The sequence below is a fragment of the Convolutriloba macropyga genome, chromosome 8 (assembly GCF_964194025.1).
Source record: "Convolutriloba macropyga chromosome 8, txConMacr16.3, whole genome shotgun sequence".
Classification (NCBI taxonomy): Eukaryota; Metazoa; Xenacoelomorpha; order Acoela; family Convolutidae; genus Convolutriloba; species Convolutriloba macropyga.
Window position 1 is genome coordinate 28,165,558 of NC_134475.1, and position 22,262 is coordinate 28,187,819.

Below are 22,262 nucleotides of genomic sequence, written 5' to 3' on the forward strand. Positions count from 1 at the left end.
GGAACATGGCTGTCGAACTTTCCTGGAGGGAGAGAGTTGAACGGTCCGTTGATCAGAAAATGGTTTGGCGAGGGGCATTTCATTTTTTGGAAGGTCAGCGACAATCGTTAATGGTCTGAAGTTCTATATAATTTCTTTCTCGACCAAAACTGTCCTGAACACATCAAGCAAAATTTTTCTGGTCACCATAAAATGTAAGAGAATGTAGAAACTCAAAGTTGCCAATTTTTTTGTATCTGTTTTAGGTTGCGGGAATAACTAACTCATTTTGGCTGCAATAAGGACAAAATTCAATGATTTTTTTAAGATTTTCTTCTGACTTGATTGTTGAACAACAGCAGGATTTATGTATTTTTTGGTAAGAAATAAGCTGTGGGGGTGAATTTGGTATTTGTAGGCAAGAAATTGATTGTTTTGGAAAGAATTAAGCATTTCTGCAAAACAATTTTTTTTTGGCAAATATTGGGCTCTTTTTGAAGTGGAATACCTTATTTAATTTGAGCAATTGAGTTTAACGTTTTGTTAAATTTAGGTTATAATAGACTATGTATTAGTTAACATCTGGGATTTGTTCACTAAAGCGGATATAGGTACGTCTCTGAAAAATTGATGAATTGTATGTTTACTGGTAACATCTAGCATGTTTTCATTCAAGCGGCTAAATTTTGGCAGATCCTTGAAAAAATGATTAATGTAGGCTATACGTGATGATAAATAAGGTGCATCCATTTAACACCGTTTTGCTTAACTGTAACTACTCCCGTATTTTTTCGAATTTGAGAGTTATGCTGCCATTGTTGTCATGTTGCCATGAATGGGAGCAACCCAGAACGACTGTTGATCCTTTCTTTTAAAACCTTGCATTAGGTTAAGACACGCATACTGCGTCAATTTCTGGTGCTACACTTATGCGTGTCGGCCTCGTTGTACACATTTCTTGTTTCGCTATTCGTTTTTCTAACAGCATAAGCCCAAATTAAAGTTTAAAAAAATTCTATAACAACTAAAACTGCAGAGCGCTCTACATTATAGTCATGGGAGTCAGAGATGTGCCCATTGTTGGTATCAGTTTGCAATTTCCTCTGGGGTACAATTGTATCCTTTGAATACTTTGAGTTAATTGGAAGATTTAATTTGTTTTGATCAAATAATTTTTGGTTTAATTTTTGGCAAGCATTGGGTATTTTTGGCAGGATTTATTCGGTTTTGGCAAGAATTGTAAATTTATGGCTAAAATTGTGCTTTTCTTGGAAAAAACTAAAACAGAGTGACTTTAAAGATTCGGATATTGTTGGCAAATGTAAGAAAATGTAGACAAGGATTCAATTACATAGTTCTAGACAATCACGTTTGCTCATTTTTTGTATCTGTTTTAAGTTGCGGGAAAAACTAACAAGAATTAGGTTTTTGGTATGAATTCTGTCTTTTCAGGAAAGAAATTGGCTTTTTTGGAAAGAATTGAACATTTCTGCAAAACTTTTTTTGGTAAATATTGGGTTTTTTTTTAAGTGGAATTCTTTATTAATTTTGAGTAATTGAGTTAAATGCCTTGTTAAATTTGAGTTATAATATATTATGTATTAGTTAACATCTGGGATGTGTTCGCTCATGGGGATATCGGTAAATTTCTGAAAAATTGATGAATAGTGTGTTTACAGGTAACATCTAGCACATTTTCACTCACGTGGCTAAATTTTGGCACATTCTTAAAAAATTGATTACAATAGCCTATATCTGATGATAAAATGGCTGACCATTGGCTGTTTTTTCTTCCAAGACTTGAAGCTGTTGGGAACTTGGCTGTCGAACTTTCCTGGAGGGAGAGAGTTGAACGGTCCAGTGATCAGAAAATGGTTTGGCGTGAGTGGCATTTCATTTTCTGGAGGGTCAGCGACAATCGTTAATGGTCTAGAGTTCAATATAGTTTCTTTCTCGAACAAAATTGGCCTGAACACATCAAGCGACATACTTCTGGTCACCATAATATGTAGGAGATTGTAGAAACTCAAGATTGCCAACTTTTTTTGTATACGTTTTAGGATGCGGGAATAACTAACTCATTTTGGCTGCAATAAGGACAAAATTCAATGTTTTTTTTAAGATTCTCTTTTTTAAGATTCTCCTCTGATTGTTGAACAACATCAGGATTTAAGTATTTTTTGCTAAGAAATAAGTTGTGGGTGTGAATTTGGTGTTTTTAGGCAAGAAATTGGTTTTTTTGGAAAGAATTGAACATTTCTGCAAAACTTTTTTTGGTAAATATTGGGTTCTTTTTTAAGTGGAATTCTTTATTAATTTTGAGTAATTGAGTTAAATGCCTTGTTAAGTTTGAGTTATAATATATTATGTATTAGTTAACATCTGGGATGTGTTCGCTCATGGGGATATCGATAATTTTCTGAAAAATTGATGAATAGTATGTTTACAGGTAACATCTAGCACATTTTCACTCACGTGGCTAAATTTTGGCACATTCTTAAAAAATTGATTACAATAGCCTATACCTGATGATAAAATGGCTGACCATTTGCTGTATTTTCTTCCAAGCCTTGAAGCTGTTGGGAACTTGGCTGTCTAACTTTCCTGGTGGGAGAGAGTTGAACGGTCCGTTGATCAGAAAATGGTTTGGCGTGAGTGGCATTTCATTTTCTAGAAGGTCAGCGACAATCGTTAATGGTCTAGAGTTCAATATAATTTCTTTCTCGAACAAAATTGTCCTGAACACATCAAGCGACATACTTCTGGTCACCATAAAATGTAAGAGATTGTAGAAACTCAAGATTGCCAATATTCTTGTATCCGTTTTAGGTTGCGGGAATAACTAATTCATTTTGGCTGCTATAAGGACAAAATTCAAAGTTTTTTCCAGATTCTCTTTTGACTTGATTGTTGAACAACAGCAGGAGTTAAGTATTTTTTGCTAAGAATTAAGTTGTGTGTGTGTGAATTTGGTATTTTTAGGCAAGAAATTGGCTTTTTTGGCAAGAATTAGGCAGTTCTGCAAAACAAATTTTTTGGTAAATATTGGGTTCTTTTTGAAGTGGAATTCTTTATTATATTTAAGCAATTGAGTTTAACGTTTTGTTAAATTTAGGTTATAATAGACTATGTATTAGTTAACATCTGGGATGTGTTCACTCAAGTCGATATAGGTACATCTCTGAAAAACTGATGAATTGTAAGTTTACTGTTAACATCTAGCATGTTTTCATTCAAGCGGCTAAGTTTTGGCAAATCCTTCAAAATTGATTAATGTAGGCTATACGTAATGATAATTAAGGTGCATCCATTTACCACCGTTTTGCTTAACTGTAACTACTCCCCTATTTTTTCGAATTTGATATTTATGCTGCCATTTTTGTCATGTTGCCATGAATGAGAGCAATCCAGAAGGACTGTTGATACTTTCTTATACAACATTGCGTAAGTTGAAGACGCGCATACTGTGTCAATTTCTGGTGCTACAATTATGCGTGTCGAAGTCGTTGTACACGTTTTTTGTTTCGCTATTCATTTTTCTAACAGCATAAGCCCAAATAAAAGTTTAAAAAATTGTTGCTATAACAACTAAAACTGCAGAGCGCTCTACATTATAGTCAAACGAGTCAAAGATGTGCCCATTGTTGTTATCAGTTTGCAATTTCCTCTGGGGCACAATTGTATCCTTTGAATACTTTGAGTTCATTGGGCAGATATAATTGATTTTTGATCAAATATTTTTTAGGTTAATTTTAGGCAAGCATTGGGTATTTTTGGCAAGTTTTATTCGCATTTAGCAAGAATTGTAAATTTATGGCTAAAATTGTTCTATTCTTGGAAAAAACTAAGAAATGGGTGATTTTCTTAAAGATTTGGATATTGTTGGCAAATGTAAGAGAATGTAGGTAAGGATTCAATTACATAGTTCTAGACATTCAAGTTTGCTCATTTTTTGTATCTGTTTTAAGTTGCGGGAACAACTAACAAGAATTAGATTTTTGGTATGAATTCGGTCTTTTCAGGAAATAAATTGGTTTTTTTTTAAAAGAATTTGGCATTTCTGCAAATTTTTTTGGTAAATATTGGGTTCTTTTTTAAGTGGTTTTCGTTATTATATTTGAGTAATTGAGTTAAATGCCTTGTTAAATTTGAGTTAAAATATACTATGTACTAGTTAACATCTGTGATGTGTTCGCTCAAGCAGATGTAGGCAACTTTCTGAAAAATTGATGAATAGTGTGTTTACTAGTAACATCTAGCACATTTTCACTCAAGTGGCTAAATTTTGGCACATACTTAAAAATTTGATTACAATAGCTTATACCTGATGATAAAACAAAGGTCCATCCTTTTAACCCCGTCTTGCTTAACTGTCACTACTCCCCTTTTGTTTTGAAAATGAGAGTTATGCTGCCATTGTTGCCATGTTGTCATGAAGGTGAACAACCATGAATGACTGTTGATCCTTTCTTATACAACATTGCGTGCGTTGAAGACGTGCTTACTGCGTCAATTTTTGGTGCTACAATTATGCCTCGTTGTACACTTCTTTTGTTTCTGCAATTCACTTATCTAACCGCCTTCGCCCAACTAATGGTTAAAAATAAATGTTGTCATAACAACCAAAACTACAGAGCGCCAAAACTACAACTACAAAACTACAAAACTACATCATACAAGACATGTGCCCATTGTTAGTACCAGTTTGCAATTTCCTCTGGGGGCACATGTGTATCCCATGAATATTTTGAGTTCATTGATTCGCAGATTTAATTGATTTTGGTTAAAAACTAGTTTGTTTATTTTGGCAAGAATTGGGTTTTGCAAGAATTAAGTGTTCCTTTGCAAGAATTGTAAATTTATGGCTACAATTGTGTTTTTGTTGGCAAGAATTGGTTGATTGTTTAAAGAATCGGTTTTTGTTGGCAGGAGTTATCTATTTCTGGCAAGAATTGTGTTTTTGATTCTTATGGAAGAAACTGGGATTTTTGTGAATAATTGGGCATTTTTGAAATTAAAAATGTTTTTGGTGAAATAAAAATGGTATTTTTTAAAGTGCAATTCTTTGTTGAAATTGAGCAATTGAGTTAATTGTTTTTTTAAATTTGAGTTAAAATAGACTATGTATTAGATAACATCTGGGATGTGTTCACTCAAGCGGATAAACGTACATCAATGAAAAATTGATGAAATTGAATGTTTACCGTTAACGTCTAGAGCATTTTCACTCAAGCGGCTAACGTTTGAGAGATCCTTGAAAAATTGATTACAACAGGTTATACGTGATGATAAAACCAAGGTGCATCTTTTTAACACCGTCTTGCTTAACTGTAACTACTCCCCCATTTTTTTCGAATTTGAGAGTTATGCTGCCATTGTTGTCATGTTTTCATGAATGAGAGCAACCAAGAATGACTGTTGATCTTTTCTTGTACAACATTGCGTGAGTTGAAGACACGCTTACTGCGTCAATTTCTGGCGCTAAAATTATGCGTGTCGGCCTCAATATACACATTTTTTGCTTCGCTATTCCTTTTTCTAACAGCATAAGCCCAACTAAAAGTTTAAAAATGTTGCTATAACAACTAAAATTGCAGAGCGCTCTATATTATAATCATAAGAGTCACAGTGTGCCCATTGTTGGTACTAGTTTGCAATTTCCTCTGAGGCACAAACGTATCCTTTGAAAATTTTGAAAGCATTAGGCAGATTTATTTCGTTTTGTTTAATAACTATTCAGTTTGGATGAATCCATTAAGGAAGACGAGCCAAATTGGAGAAAATCATTGGGGCCGAGAAATTATGCCAACGTTTTGTAAGATATTTGAAGATATAAATAGCGTTGAGGAGTCAGAAAACTCATCGCAATTTCCTTACGAAATTTTGCATTGAATGCGTTGAATCGTGCGTTTCTAAGCGTAGATCGTACATAATTTGGCCTTTCTAAGCGTAAATCTTGCATAATTTTGCGTTGAAATTAGCGTACCTCTTAAAAATATTCAATGTATGGAACTCTGCTTCCAACCTTTGCGCCACTGACCAACCACTTGTCTCCTCTTCTACTACTACTGTTCCACTGTAACTTATTGCTCATAAGAACCAGATTCTATCCAAATTATGTGGAATCAAAGCTATATTCAAAGCAAAACTATGTAAGATCAACGCTAAAATAAACACTAAGATTTGTAAGATGTCTGTTTAGAAACGCAAATTTATGTAAGATCTACGTTTATCATTGCAAATTTCTCTAAGATAAACGCTAAGTTCAACGCAATTTTTGGAAAGTTCTACGAAAGATTTAACGCAAAATTATGTAAGATCTACGCCAAATTCAACACAAAATAATGTAAGATAAAAGCTGAATTCAAAGCAAAATTATTGAAAATCAACGCTTAAAAACACAAAATTATGTAAGATCTACGCTCAGGCGTAGATCTTACATCAACTCAACGCATTCGCTGCCAATTTTACAAATTTTAGCGTTTTTTAGCTTTGACACCTCGGCCTGGGATAGGAAATAAAAACGACAATATATATTCCATTAAATCAATCAAAAAGATTTTTTATACATTTTTATTCATTTCGTCACATTTTCTTTAAGCATCGTAAAAAAGAAACGTCACCTTGTACCCCAGAGAGGCTAGTTTTTATTTTTGATTTATAAGTACTAAATTTAATGCTAAATTTTAAATGATATCAAAATAATTACCGGAAAACTTGTCTTGAAACTACATAAGATATTTTATTTCCCTTGGATTATACAATTTTTTTCTCCTAAAAAAAGTTTGTAAATCACAATGAACTGGGAACAACAACAGTTTTTCTTTTTTGGTAGAATTTTCTCTTTATAGCACGCATTTTGAGATTTTACAGTTTAACATCCATAGATTAATGTTTTAACCAACACAGGAAAAGTTTTAGAGGACATGTCAATCAAAAGGCTACACAGACGGTAACTTCTTTGATAAACTTAAAATGAAGGAAAAATTTAACTTCCATTTTCTTTTTTTTTCTTTTGAACAATAACTGAAAAAAATTGTCCAACTCTTCGTTGGTTCCTCTGACCTCTCCAAAAAAATTGATGTTAAAATTAGGGCCTATATAATAGAGACTTTGTATTTGAAGACAACGAAATGGGAACATTATTGTGTTGTAACTTTTTGATTTAAAAAGCAGAAGGATGGAAATTTTTTATTGTTTTTTAAATATATCAATAAATTTTAGAGTACGTGAGGGTTTCTACACAAGACTTCTCACTCCACACAAACTTAATTAAAAAATGATTCCATCTAAATATCACAGAACTGACTAAGTATCGGATGTTTGAGAGGAGAACAACAGAAATCAATGTGGTGAGAAAGACCAAAAAATTGTTTTTGTTTCAATTCTATATTCTGTTGATTTATCATGAGTCTTCAAGTAACATCAGATTTTTAGCACTCCGTCAGTTTCCAGTTGACTAAATATTTAAAATTTGAAAAGATTTTAAGAGATCACCGCTACATTTTCTCTTAAACAAATAAGTAACTCATATAATGAATAAAAAATGGAAAAAAGAAAGCACCGTATGTTTCTTTTAATTGTTTAATCGAATTGGCGCCGCGCATTTTAAACGAATTGCGTTGTAACCCTTCATACTTTCATGTGTTAATGCGACTTGAAATAACGAAATGGTTTTCAAGGGATATTCCAAAACAAAACCAGGAAATGAAACCACTTGAAAAAAGATCGAAAAAAAAGTATTTTCCCTTAATGCAACTTCCTACCTCAAACTTTAATTGACTTTCAAGTTTGTTCTATTCAATTGGCGTACTTTCATTTAGCAGGATGTTGACTGGGATTTCTACAAGAAGCCTTTAAATAATTTTTCTTCAAATAATAAATTCGGACAACGTTCTGAGGTGGATTTTTTTCCAAATTGTTGCAACATACTGGTCAAAATCAAGTTGACCAGTTCTTTAAGTGTTGTATACAGTTTTGGTTAGCCACATCAATAATATAACGGGGATTTTTTAACAAAAAGAATGAGAAGAAATGCATTTGCTTAAAAAATTATTGAAGAGTATTGTCTTTGCCGACATTACTACCATCCACTCAGCTTATGCTCGTTTGACCGTAAATTGCACTTTCTCGAGATGATGCAAAATATATTAAATGATCAAAATTCAGAATACACACGCCGCGAGGGATAGATAATTAACCTTAAAAATATTTATTCCGGAAAATGTAGCAGATAACATTAGTTTCATACTAATTATTAGATTTGTCACAAAAGTGTTAAACAGAAAAAATTTGTTGTGGCTGATTTAAATTGTTCAAAACGCCAGTTTGTCCAACTATAAAGCAAATTAATTGAAAGCAATTCTGAACAAAGTGCATACAAAAAGATAAAACTTGACATAATCACTAACTCTAATTTTTGCTGATTGCTTGATATTCGGCAACTTTTTCGAAAAAAAATCACCTGGATCTTAGTCCAATTATTTGGAAGATATTTATCAATGGGAAATCTTTTTCAATCTGATAATAATTAAACGAGAAAAAAAACAGTTCTTTTTATTTGATATTTCTGGAGTGTAAACTAATCGCTTAACATTTTAATGTAAATTACTATCTGTGTTTGTTTAAGATTGCTATTGCTGAAATTCATTTTTCCGGGGAGTTGCTTTATTTTTCAAAATAATTGACAATGCATGTGATTTAATATGTAAAATTTATATCGAAATGAGAGTTGTGATTCTTTGAGGTTGTGATTAGGCTTGATCCAAAAATTGTTAAATTGCAAACGAGATTGTCAAGAGAGTTTTTCTTCACAGAAAAGAAATTAAGACATGTTGGAACATTCTGTGCTGCGCAAAGTCTAGCACGAGCTGTCGTCCACAGCTGCCGTTCCCATTTATCTGCCTTTCACTATTTGGTAATAAATTTATGCACAAACGGGAGTGGATGGAGTCATGCAACATAATTTTCTAAATCGTTCTGAAAAAGTTTTATGAAATAGATTTGTTTTACAAGGAGAGAGTTTTACTATCTGCACAACCTACCGTGAGCTCATTTTTCATTTTGCACCTTGTAGAGCGTTTTTTAAAATAAAAATTCACTTTTGGCAACGATTTGCCAGTTTGTCGCCAGATTGTTTTACTACCCGGGTTGAATTTTTCCGCCCAAAATGATGTAAGAGTGGGGCTGCAATGGGAGGATTTTTTCGGAAAATGCAGCTCAAAACTCTTACGTCTTTTTGGGCTGCATTGGGCTTCCAAGGGGAGTAAAATGGTGTAAGAGTGAGGGGGTAAAAGACAAATTAACCCGCCACTCGTACATCTTTTATGGTCTGCCAAGGGGGGTAAAACGATGTAAGAGTTCGGGGGTAATTTGTCTGTTACCCCCACACTCTTACACCAATTTACCCCCCAGAGACAAATTACACCCCCCCCCCCCCCCAAACCACTCTTACATCAAAATGGGAGGATTTTACGGAGGACAATCGACCCGGGTATAGGGTTCTGGTTGTTGATATACCCACAGATGATAATGAGCTAGGTGGATTTCGTAATGCAGAGAAGAGTTCCACTACTATCGAGGGTCATATTTTTGATGAATATTCATATATATATATATATATATATATATATATATATATATATATATATATTATATATATATATATATATAAGTAGTATATAATACCTACGTAAAGAAAGGGGGGTTATCATTCGACTCTTAACCATAGGATAATAGGTAGTGGCGGTTAAGTGGGAATAGGCTAGGCGGGATAAAATCTTTCCGCTTGCTGTTTATTGCCGTTTGGATTGTTCTATTCCGCCGTTCTTGCTGGTTCTTTCTGGTCGTTTGAATTTAACGCTACATGTAAAAAGTAGTCTCATTACCCTAATAGAGGGGAGGGGCTTATTATGTGATATTTAGACGTGTGATTAAGTGGTTTTGGTCAGTTGTTAGCAAAAATTGATCATTATTGGGAGAATGTGTGCATAGATCAAATGGCAACTATAGCAACGCTTGATTAGAAAAGTATTCACGAAACTTACAAGGAAATCGAAAAAGAATATTCACAATACGGTAAACGATTTTTATACTTTTTAGCCACTTGTTTGCATTTGGATCCGGATCTTGATTTGGATATTGCGTTGAAGTTGCGGCCGTACGGAGGTTTGATTGGTATTGATAATTCTTCGTTAGACAAATATTTCAAAAATTTAAAAATTTTGAGATTACATGCCATACTCCACGACGCTTCCGGTTTTGTTTATGAATATAGTGAAAAGGGTCCAGGCTATTCTTACGTATTACCTTGTTCAGTGACAAATGAGTACCTTGGTCATGTGACTGGAATTGCTTTTTGTTTATACGTAAAATCTTTCAAAAATAGTTTATTCAATTTGCTGGAATGTTGAAATCCGGAGCGGTTGTTCTTGATTTTGAAGGCTTTCGAAGTAAAAAATCTGGATTTATAATAAAAGAACTTGCGGTATCTACCAAAAATTACAACGATATAATTTCGTTTTTACCTCCAAAATCATTTAACGTACTTTGTTCGAGTGAGCGAAGATCTTTCCTGTGGGTATCTAAATTCCTTCATGGTCTCTCGTGGGAGACAAGAGAGTACCCTTATCATTATTTGCAACAGATTTTTCAAAGTATAGTTCTTCGATTTCCCTTTTCTGATTTTTACGCAAAAGGTTTAGAAAAAACGGAAACTTTACGACAGCTGTTACAGAGGAACGTTATCAACTTGGAAACTTTGTTCTGCCCGAAAATTGAACACTTGAAGTTGTATCGGGAGACCCCAGTTTGTAAATTACATGCATTGAGTTGCCCAAAACGACAGAGAACCAAGCATTGTGCCAATAAGAAGGCAAAACTCTTTTACCAGTGGCTGACGAATGAATCGTCGGTTAGAGAAACCAGCTCCGTCTCTACTACAAGTGAATTTGTCTCCAAATTTGACAGTTTACAGTTGCATAACGCCTGAAAATCAGTTAACGGTTACTCTTATCAAGGAAGAAAAAATTGACACAAGAGGCCAAACAGTTTTGAGAAAACAGCAGATTGTGTGTGCTGGTGCTGAAATAGAAGCTTTCAAGAAGTATCTTTCTCTACTGGAGTACTTTCAATTGTACCATGTCTTTACAAGAGAAAATGAAAAGGTTGAAACTAACCCCTTTACCTACGCCCAAGCGTGCAGTTCCAGTTCTGATGTCTCTGGACGATGAGACTCTTCCCGATGGCATCAAGCAGCTGATTAAAGAGAACAATGTAGAGTCAATTGTTTTTAGAGATAAACAAGATTCGATGAATGCAAACTATACAATCACTTACAAACAAGGAGACGAAGACTCTGGATATGTTTCTTATGAATTTTTTATAGCTAAATAATTATGTAAAAATTCCTGGAAAGCAATTCATTTTTTTGAACAATTTTATTTCACAATGAGTCAAACCGAAGATCAATTAGATTCGGGTGGAGGCATAACTGACTTGGTTTTTGACGCCGAGCACCAAGGAAGACAATCTTGGAGGTTTTGCAATTCGAGATTGCCTCGATCAGAGGTTGTATACTTTATACAAATCATTATAATAATTTTTCTTATTACTGTATCTCTCACCAAGTTGGTTTTTTTCAGTCTTGACTGTGAAGAATCCACATTTTGGTTTTCACTTCTTTCTTGTACAGTTGGATACGCTCTTCCAAATCCAAAGTTATGAATAAAGTTATTTCTACCAATGACCGGTTGTTCATGGCTGTTTGCGGGCCGTCTTGCTGCGGGAAAACTGAGCTCATTTTCAAAATGTTATTAGTCGGCACATTTTTCCCAGAGTTTCAAACAATTTATTATTTTTATCAGCATGATCAGCCAAAATTCCAATCGTTAGAGAAGAAACTGAACATACATTTTAAAAAATTCTCCAATTTTGAGCTCATTTCAGAGTTAGAGAACTGCCTTCTTGTGTTCGATGATTCATGTGAAGAAATTTTTAATGACAAAGAATTTTCCAAATTAGCAACCGCAGGGCGACATAGAAACATCAGTGTAATTTATGTTAAACACAATTTGTTCCAGCAAAGCAGATGGTCCAGAACAATTGATCTAAACACAACACATATCATATTGTTCAAATCACACCGTGACACACAACAGATTAGTTTTATTGGTCGACAGTTGAATAATGCACAATTTTTAAAAGAAAGCTATGAGCTCGCAACCAAAGAACCGTTTGGTCATTTATTAATTGATTTGGATCCAAAAACATCAGACGTCTTGCGCCACTGTTCAAATATTGTTCCTCCAGGACCATCAATTTTTTATCTGCCATCAGCTAAAGCCGTTATCACAAATTTGAGCGATGAGAGAGAAAGAAGTTTTTATGCTGGGGCGGCTGCTAGACATATCGGATACAAAACTAAAAGAGAAGATCGAGAGAGCTCCAAATAAGTTCATTAAATTCCTTTACGAATGTTTGCTCAACATTGTCAATGGTAATGTTCCAATAAGAAAAAGTGTTGTAGAAGGTTATGAAAAATCATTCAGAAAGCTATTGTCTAGACAAATAAGTTTGAAAGAAAAGAGGCAACTTTTTGCTAGAGAAACAGATTTGGTCAAAATTGTTGGTTTCGCTTGTTATCGATATTTGACAAATTCATAATGCGCACCGAAGAATTCATTTTATTTCCAAAACGAATGTTTGCTTCACATCAACCAGTAAAAAAAGAAGTTTTGGACAATCCCCTTTATAAACAGAAAGCTACACAGCTGTCTCTTTTGCAAAGAAACCAGTCCAACTCAATGGAAAAACCAGAGAAAGCATTTGAACCAGTTGAGACTGCCAACAAACTGATGATTGAAACAGCAGAAGAGGAGAAAACAGAACCCAAGAGCGAAGACAGCGAGGTTGAACCGGTAGTGAAAAAACAAAGAAAAAGCGACGATTTCACCTCTATATTGATAGAGCTAGAAGTAATGAATAAAAACCAAATCAAAAGATCAAAAATCATACTTGACTTGATTAACCAATCTGAAACAGTCACAATAGAGTCGAACGACGTTCTTCACGTTAATAAAGAAACACTGGGCATCAAAGCTTCAACATTTCTGTACAATCTACAGCAACCAACTAAAAAAATTGACATTGAAAAATACTCAAAAATTTTATTTGCTCTTAATATCTCACCTCATCTTGTTGCAAATACACATGCCAAGCAAATCTTGGAACCCTCGTCTGAAAGTGAACAAGAATTTTTCCCAAGTAGAGAACAACCCAGTCAACAAGAGTTCTCCTCTACTGGAGAACGACTCAGTGGCTCAAAACCAACCCGAAAAAAATATAAAGAAGAAACAGACCAAACGCCAGACAAAGAAGAGACCAGTCAGAAGATGTGGTCTTTCTTTTCCTGAAGTAAAAAAATTGGATCAGTTGTATTTAAAAGGACCAGCTTCGTATGGAAGCTTAAAACGACTACAGACTCAAAGCAAGCTCCCTATAGGCAAAGTTCTGTCCTATTTGGAGACAAAGCCGTCTTTCACAAAGTACCGTTCAATTCGATTAAAATTTACTAGGCTTAAAGTTTTTGTAAAAGACATTAACGAAATTTGGTCTTTAGATTTGGCACACGTTGATAAATTAGCAAAGTATAACCGCAACATCAAGTATCTCCTAGTAGCGGTTGATTGTTTGTCAAGATATTTACGAGTGGAACCATTAAAAACAAAGTACGCAACAGAAGCAGCTGAAGCATTCAAAAAGATTATCAAAAACAAACAGCCCGAAAAAGTATGGGTTGACGATGGCACAGAATTTCTGGGAGAATTCAAACAATTGTGCAACAAACGCGGAATTCAGTTATATAGTACTTTCAGTGAAAAAAAGTCAGCTTTTGCAGAGAGGAACATTAGATCTCTCAAAAAGATAATTCATCGGTATCTCGAAGAAAAGTGGACCTATAGCTACATTGACCAATTAGACCAATTTGTGAAAACAATCAATTCAAGAGTCAATCGAGTAACTAAAATTGCTCCCAACAAAGTTACAAAAAAAGATGTGCCACGACTAGTTTCATTGACAGTCCAAACAAGCTCAAATCAGAAGCCCAAGTTTTACATTGGAGACTTTGTGAGAATAGTTAAAAAAGATAAAGCATTCAGGAAAAGTTACAAGCAATCGTTCACAGACGAAGTCTTTGAAATAACGGGAATACCGACATTAAGCCCACCAACATACTCCTTAGTCGACACAGACAAAGAACCAATTCAAGGAAAATTTTATCAACCAGAATTACAACTTGTCAGGCTCCCTCTCGTTGAAAATGTCCAACAACCGGTTTGAAGACGAGTTTACAGTTCACGTTGTTTCATCCGCTTCAATGGAAATATTTGATTCAAACACACTTGCATCATTTCGAAATTTTTTTTAATGACGAAATTCAACTTGCAGGTGATTGGAGAGTGGCGTTAAGTGAAATCATATTCCCAACAAAAATAGAAAACATAGTAAACGGAAATCTAATTGTGTACAACTTAAAAGACTATGAAGATTCCCAAAAGATGTCTTCGGGAGCTAATGTTATTTCTAGACCTTATAGCGGACAACAATTTAGTTTTATGCCAGGAACCTTTGATACAGTGGCACAACTTCTTGCTACAATTAAGCGAACAATTGGACTGCCCAATTTTTCTTTCAGAGAGTTGAAGAGCTCTGAAAAATATGAAATTTTATTTGGCAAATATGAGGGAATTACATTTCCCAGCGAGGAAATTCCGAGCATTATTGGATTTAAGGGTATTCCTGACGGTAATGGAATACATATTGGGTACAAAATGATTCCCAATGCGAACAGGTTTATGAAAAGTGATGATACGAAAGCTTATTATGGGGAGTTCCCATCTGATCTTTGTGCTGGAAAGCATCTAATTTTCATCTACACTAACATAATTGAATATCAATACGTTGGTGACACTAAGGCTCCTCTTTTGCGAGTCATTGATTCAAAACAACGTCTGAAAAACGGTAGTGTTTGTGAGCTTGAGCCAACTCATCGGATAGTTTTTACAAACTTAGACTATAAGAAACTCCTAACCAACACAATTCAATCGATTTCAATTGAACTGAGAACGGAAACAGGACAATTAGATCCCTTTTCGGGAACTGGAAAAGTTATTCTAACACTACAATTCAAAAAATTTTCCTCCTAAAATGGATTCTTATTATGCGAATCAAGCAACGTCTTTGCCTCACTTCTCTGGACATTATCGTCAAAGAGGAAGTGGTTTTGGAGCCCTAGCTGCAGGCATTGGACGTGTTGCGCTGCCTTTAGCACGTCGTTTCATTTTGCCTACAGCGAAGCGGATCGGGAAAGAGCTTTTGAAACAAAGTGTTCCAGAGATTTTGGATGTAGTCGGAAGCAAAAAATCTCCTAAACAGGCGTTTAAAAATACAATCGCAAAAACTGTCAAAAAACAGACTGGGGGATCTCGACGAAAAACTTCACGTCGGAGGAAGTCAAGTCGAGTCAAGCCACAGAAAGCGATCAACAAACGCAATAAAACCATTTCAACGCACAGAGCTCCAAAAAGAAGTCGGTCAGATTTTTTTGCCAGAGTGAACGATGATCGCTAATTTGTTACCATCAGAAGCAACTCACAGTTCTTTGGATTTATTCGAAAAACCTTCTCTTTTAGTAACTTTCGATGGTAGTTTTTGTCAAAAGTTGGGCCCAGTCTACAGTCCAAATGGACCCATGTTAGAATTTGAAGTCGCCGGTGACCGAAATTTTTAATGACAAAGAATTTTCCAAATTAGCAACCGCAGGGCGACATAGAAACATCAGTGTAATTTATGTTAAACACAATTTGTTCCAGCAAAGCAGATGGTCCAGAACAATTGATCTAAACACAACACATATCATATTGTTCAAATCACCCCGTGACACACAACAGATTAGTTTTATTGGTCGACAGTTGAATAATGCACAATTTTTAAAAGAAAGCTATGAGCTCGCAACCAAAGAACCGTTTGGTCATTTATTAATTGATTTGGATCCAAAAACATCAGACGTCTTGCGCCACTGTTCAAATATTGTTCCTCCAGGACCATCAATTTTTTATCTGCCATCAGCTAAAGCCGTTATCACAAATTTGAGCGATGAGAGAGAAAGAAGTTTGTATGCTGGGGCGGCTGCTAGACATATCGGATACAAAACTAAAAGAGAAGATCGAGAGAGCTCCAAATAAGTTCATTAAATTCCTTTACGAATGTTTGCTCAACATTGTCAATGGTAATGTTCCAATAAGAAAAAGTGTTGTAGAAGGTTATGAAAAATCATTCAGAAAGCTATTGTCTAGACAAATAAGTTTGAAAGAAAAGAGGCAACTTTTTGCTAGAGAAACAGATTTGGTCAAAATTGTTGGTTTCGCTTGTTATCGATATTTGATACAGTGGCACAACTTCTTGCTACAATTAAGCGAACAATTGGACTGCCCAATTTTTCTTTCAGAGAGTTGAAGAGCTCTGAAAAATATGAAATTTTATTTGGCAAATATGAGGGAATTACATTTCCCAGCGAGGAAATTCCGAGCATTATTGGATTTAAGGGTATTCCTGACGGTAATGGAATACATATTGGGTACAAAATGATTCCCAATGCGAACAGGTTTATGAAAAGTGATGATACGAAAGCTTATTATGGGGAGTTCCCATCTGATCTTTGTGCTGGAAAGCATCTAATTTTCATCTACACTAACATAATTGAATATCAATACGTTGGTGACACTAAGGCTCCTCTTTTGCGAGTCATTGATTCAAAACAACGTCTGAAAAACGGTAGTGTTTGTGAGCTTGAGCCAACTCATCGGATAGTTTTTACAAACTTAGACTATAAGAAGCTCCTAACCAACACAATTCAATCGATTTCAATTGAACTGAGAACGGAAACAGGACAATTAGATCCCTTTTCGGGAACTGGAAAAGTTATTCTAACACTACAATTCAAAAAATTTTCCTCCTAAAATGGATTCTTATTATGCGAATCAAGCAACGTCTTTGCCTCACTTCTCTGGACATTATCGTCAAAGAGGAAGTGGTTTTGGAGCCCTAGCTGCAGGCATTGGACGTGTTGCGCTGCCTTTAGCACGTCGTTTCATTTTGCCTACAGCGAAGCGGATCGGGAAAGAGCTTTTGAAACAAAGTGTTCCAGAGATTTTGGATGTAGTCGGAAGCAAAAAATCTCCTAAACAGGCGTTTAAAAATACAATCGCAAAAACTGTCAAAAAACAGACTGGGGGATCTCGACGAAAAACTTCACGTCGGAGGAAGTCAAGTCGAGTCAAGCCACAGAAAGCGATCAACAAACGCAATAAAACCATTTCAACGCACAGAGCTCCAAAAAGAAGTCGGTCAGATTTTTTTGCCAGAGTGAACGATGATCGCTAATTTGTTACCATCAGAAGCAACTCACAGTTCTTTGGATTTATTCGAAAAACCTTCTCTTTTAGTAACTTTCGATGGTAGTTTTTGTCAAAAGTTGGGCCCAGTCTACAGTCCAAATGGACCCATATTAGAATTTGAAGTCGCCGGTGACCGAAATAATTTTATTGACTTACAGAAAATTTTCTTGGAAATAAAATGTAAAATTGTCCAGTCATCAGAAGCTGATTTGAGATATGACGCAGGAGCAGCAACAGATGTTACGAAGACAGATGCTCCCTATTTTTGCAATAACGTGTTACATTCACTCTTCTCTGACTGTACAGTGTCTGCTAATGGACAAAAAATTTCAAACGCTAACGGAAACTATGCTCATAAAAGTTTTATTGAAACAGAATTTTCACATAACAAAGATGCAAAAAACACCTGGTTGGCATGTCAGGGTTACTCCTACGAAGAAAATCCAGGAGCGCTGTCAACTGCGGAAGTGAACAGAAGGAAAGTCTTAGTGAGGCAATCAGCTGAGTGCACATTCTACGGTAAAGTTGCAGTCGACTTTTTCACCTGTGACAGACATTTGCTAAGTGGTGTGACACTTCGCATTGCATTTAGACGGTCAATAGATGATTTTGTTATAATGTCTGACGATGCTGCCAAGCACTACAAAGTAAAAATTGTCGAGGCTAATTTGTATGTGCGCAAGATGACATTGAACGATGATGTTGTATCGGCTATTGAAAAAACTTTATTAACAAGTCCAGCTTCCTATCCCTACCTGGAGACTCTAACAAAAACGTTTCTGGCGTCAACGGGTCTCCACAGTTGGAAACAAGAAGATATTTTTGCCAGAGAACCGATTCGTAGACTAGCAATTTGTCTGAACACTAACGAAGCGTTTCTTGGTAACAACAGACAAAATCCATTTAATTTCCGCAAATTCAACCTTGAGCAGATTTATATTTATCGAAACGGTTTACCTGTGGCAGACAGTCCGATATCAACAAGTGATGACAAACGTCTTTACTTTAACACAATATCTGATTTAGCTTACATCGACAATGGTCATGGAATAAGTTTGACAGATTACCCAAACCATTTCATAATGGTTTTTGATTTGACCAGCACCCAACAAGCATCCCACGATTTTATTCATCCTGAGCTTACAAATTCGTCAATTTCTATTGAGTTGAAATTTTCTGCGGCCTTACCGAACAATATAGAAATATTCATTATTGGCGAAAAAGCTAGCACAATATTTGTTGATAGTGCAAGAAGAGTATCAAAGAATCACATTCTGACAAATTAATGATGGATGAAGACGATATTAATGGTTTAATCCAAGGTTGCAAAACTCTTAAATATAAATTCCATGGTGTGTTTGCGGCCAACAACTTTCCGGAAAAAATGAACAGAAACAGCTTCCTTATTGTTAATGCAGCAACTGCTGAAAATATTGGCAGCCACTGGTTACTATTATGCAGAAAAAACAATCAACTTTTGTTTGCCGATCCCCTTGGTCAGCCCATTTCATCGTACAAACACCTATATCAAAGAATCGTTTCCGTTGGCAGCAATCACAACATCTATCAACTCTTGGAGAATCAACCAATTCAAAGAGCAAACTCTAAACTTTGTGGACTTTTTTGTATTTATATTGCTCATTTTGTTTTCAATGCTCAAAAACTTGTAAATATTAGCGATAATGAATTGATTCGTTTCGCTTTTCATATGATGTTCTAACCTTACTAACTTGAGAAATTTATTTTTTTTTTCAAAACTTTACTTTTTCTTCATACACAAAGCGAACACTCAATAAATCAGAATCAATATTCAATTTTCCATATCCACTCATAAAAATATCCATAATTTGACAAAAAGCGCCAGAATGAGGACCATACAAAATTGTTTCAACTCTTCGTAAAGTATCACTATTAACAAAATCAGTTTGAACTTGTTTCGATGGAGGCCGGGCATTGTAGATAGTTTTTTGAGCAACTACTGGCATCTTGGCACTCGGTTTGAGATTGACATTTGTTTGTTTTGCAGAGCTGCTTTTCGATAAATTGTTGTGGTTAGCAAAAGCTGGCAGTCGTTTGCGCACTGACTGTGAATCGGTTTTTTCTCCCGAACCGTTGAATTCGATTGCCAATTTGAGTTTTGTAAAAACGTCTCCATTAGTCTCCAAGTTTGGTGCAGTCCAAAACAAGAATTTGAAAGCTGTATAAACACAAGGCACAGGAAAGCTCTGACATCGTTTCACTGTTTCGTTTTCAAAAGTAGTTGTATCAATCAGAACGTGATAATGACTGTTTACTAAATTGCAAAATTCGGAATCAAAATGTGCACACACTGCATAAAAATTTCCAATAGAAAAGCTAGGTTTTTCTTCAAGAATGAGAAATTTGAACTGTTTCTGAAATTGTTTAAAGTAATTTGGAGAACGCTCAAACATCGCCTCAACCATCGTTGTTGGCAACTTCTTTTTGAATTTCTGGTTTCTTCGCTAGTGGTGGTTTTGTTGTTGAGAGCTGGTCAGCCACTGAGTTCTGTATTTTGCTAGCTGAGCTGACCAAATTTTCAAACTCTCCAAGAGTTAGAGAAATTCTCTGTTCAAACTCGTAATCGTCTGTTGCTTTTTTGAACAATTTCAGAAATACATATGTCCCTGTCCTTTCATAGGTTTTCAGCGTTGCTCTGATTAAGCGCTTATCAGTTTTGGAAATATCGAAATAACAATCTCCAAACTCTGTGTCTTTAGTGGACGTGAAAGGCATAGTGTGCAACTTGTTTTATTACTTTCAAGTGTTATAATGTGTAAAACTCCAACTCAATGGGGCGGCAAGTTGGGTTTAAACAAGTGTCGTCAAACTGCCTAATTAAATCCAAATGATTTGTGAATACAGGCTCAAGTACGCCTATGGCGTACTTGAGTCTGTCTGTTGTTCACATATTGCATAATTAATTTCAGCTGTGACCTTAGATAAGACAAAAAACATATGTGAACCTAGGTGTGTACTTGGACCAGCAGTGCACTGTACACTTTTTATTGGAATTATATGCGTACCATATGTTTTGAGAACACAAATGTGACCCACCCTGGGTGGGTATTTGAGCAAGCAGTGCAGTGTACACTGTTTATTGATATTATATGCGGACCACATGTTTTGGTTCTATAGAGAAAACAGATGTGACCCTAGGTGTGTGTTTGGACCAGCAGTGCAGTGTACACTGTTTATTGGAATTATATGCGGACCATATGTTTATAACTTGGAACAGATGTGACCCTGGGTGTGTGATATAATTAGAAGCACAAGTGAAACTACAGCAGTAAGGAAATTCTGATAAGAATAAACATGCACCAGCGTACAATGAAATGCTAATAATAAAATACGCTCTGGATAAGAACTGAGTTAGTACACACTATAAAGTGTATCGACCCATGTAAAATAACAAAATTTAGAGCATATATCAGAGCACATACACTACCAAAATTAAAACCATATTTGACCCCGGATATAATTTGTTGAATTACACGTTGTGCAATATTACTTTAAAAATAGTTATTCATTTTCTTTAAACCTTGCGTTCAGTGCACTTTGCTTTCTTTCAACAGTTCGTTACCAGACAAAAACCTACCAACAGTCTTCTATCAAATTGGTTTTAATTTCTTTCTCAAAATTTGTACAAAAATTATGTCCGTTCAAATACTTGCTGAATCTGTAATTTCCTTGGAGCGAACATTGGTTTATCAGACAGTGTTCGAAAACTTTGTTGTGCTTATTCAACAGAAGAGACAAGGCGATGTTTGGCAAACTTACCAGCACTGCTTGATACCCAAGCTTTTCATTAACGCAATTGCTTCTTTACCAGAGAAGACAGAACCAGCAGATTGCACTCTTATTACATCAGGAGGACATTTACCTCCAAAAACTTTGCCAACATTTCAACATCTTGGCATGGAGTCATTACCTGACGACGTTAAACGAATTTTGTTTCGTTACGATTGCGACTGTGTGCCTCTGTTTGAAAACCAGCTAGGGGCTTATCAGGCTTGCGAAAATTTAGCTGACATGTGGGGCATAAAGTCATCACCTTGCTCCCCAGAAAATCAATCGCAATTGGATTCAGGCAGCTTGCCAGTAATACCAGCAGTTGATCCGAGTCCCAGTTTGACACCGACATCTAGCCCATCTCTCTTTGCGGGAATTACAAAGAACAATTCTACGGCTCTGTTCAGTGACAACCAGTTTGATACAACGTTACTGTCAGCTACACAATTTCAAACACCAGAACCAGCACGTGTTTTTGGCGTCACAGACACGCCAAAGATTTGCAATGCACCAAAGAAACGGCTACCTGAGAATTCTTTAATGGACTTATTTGATTAATTTGAAAACTAAACTTAATGGATCACCACAAAACTCTTTTATATAGTGAGATGCTAACTTGATTTTGTTTCAAGAATGTATGATTTCAACTTTTTAAAAGCTGAATTTAACTTTTTAAATCTGTTTTATAGCTTTAAATCTGCTGAGTCAAAGAAATTAAAACATTGCTACTGATCAAGTTCAAACATGTTCAGAAAAGATTTTCATTATGACGTAAACATTTGTTTCCTAACAAACACTCAATTATTACAACAACTACTTTGACGTGGTGAGATTTTTCAATATTATATCCAGAAATACTTTTCCCAATCTGGTAAATTTTTGTTATTATTATATATATTAAACATAAAGTTTAGAGATATAGCCATATGTGAGAGTATGCGGTATGGACGCTAATGACATGTTAACTCCATGCCACAGCTGTAGCATGGATTGAATTCCAAATTCAATTCATAAGTC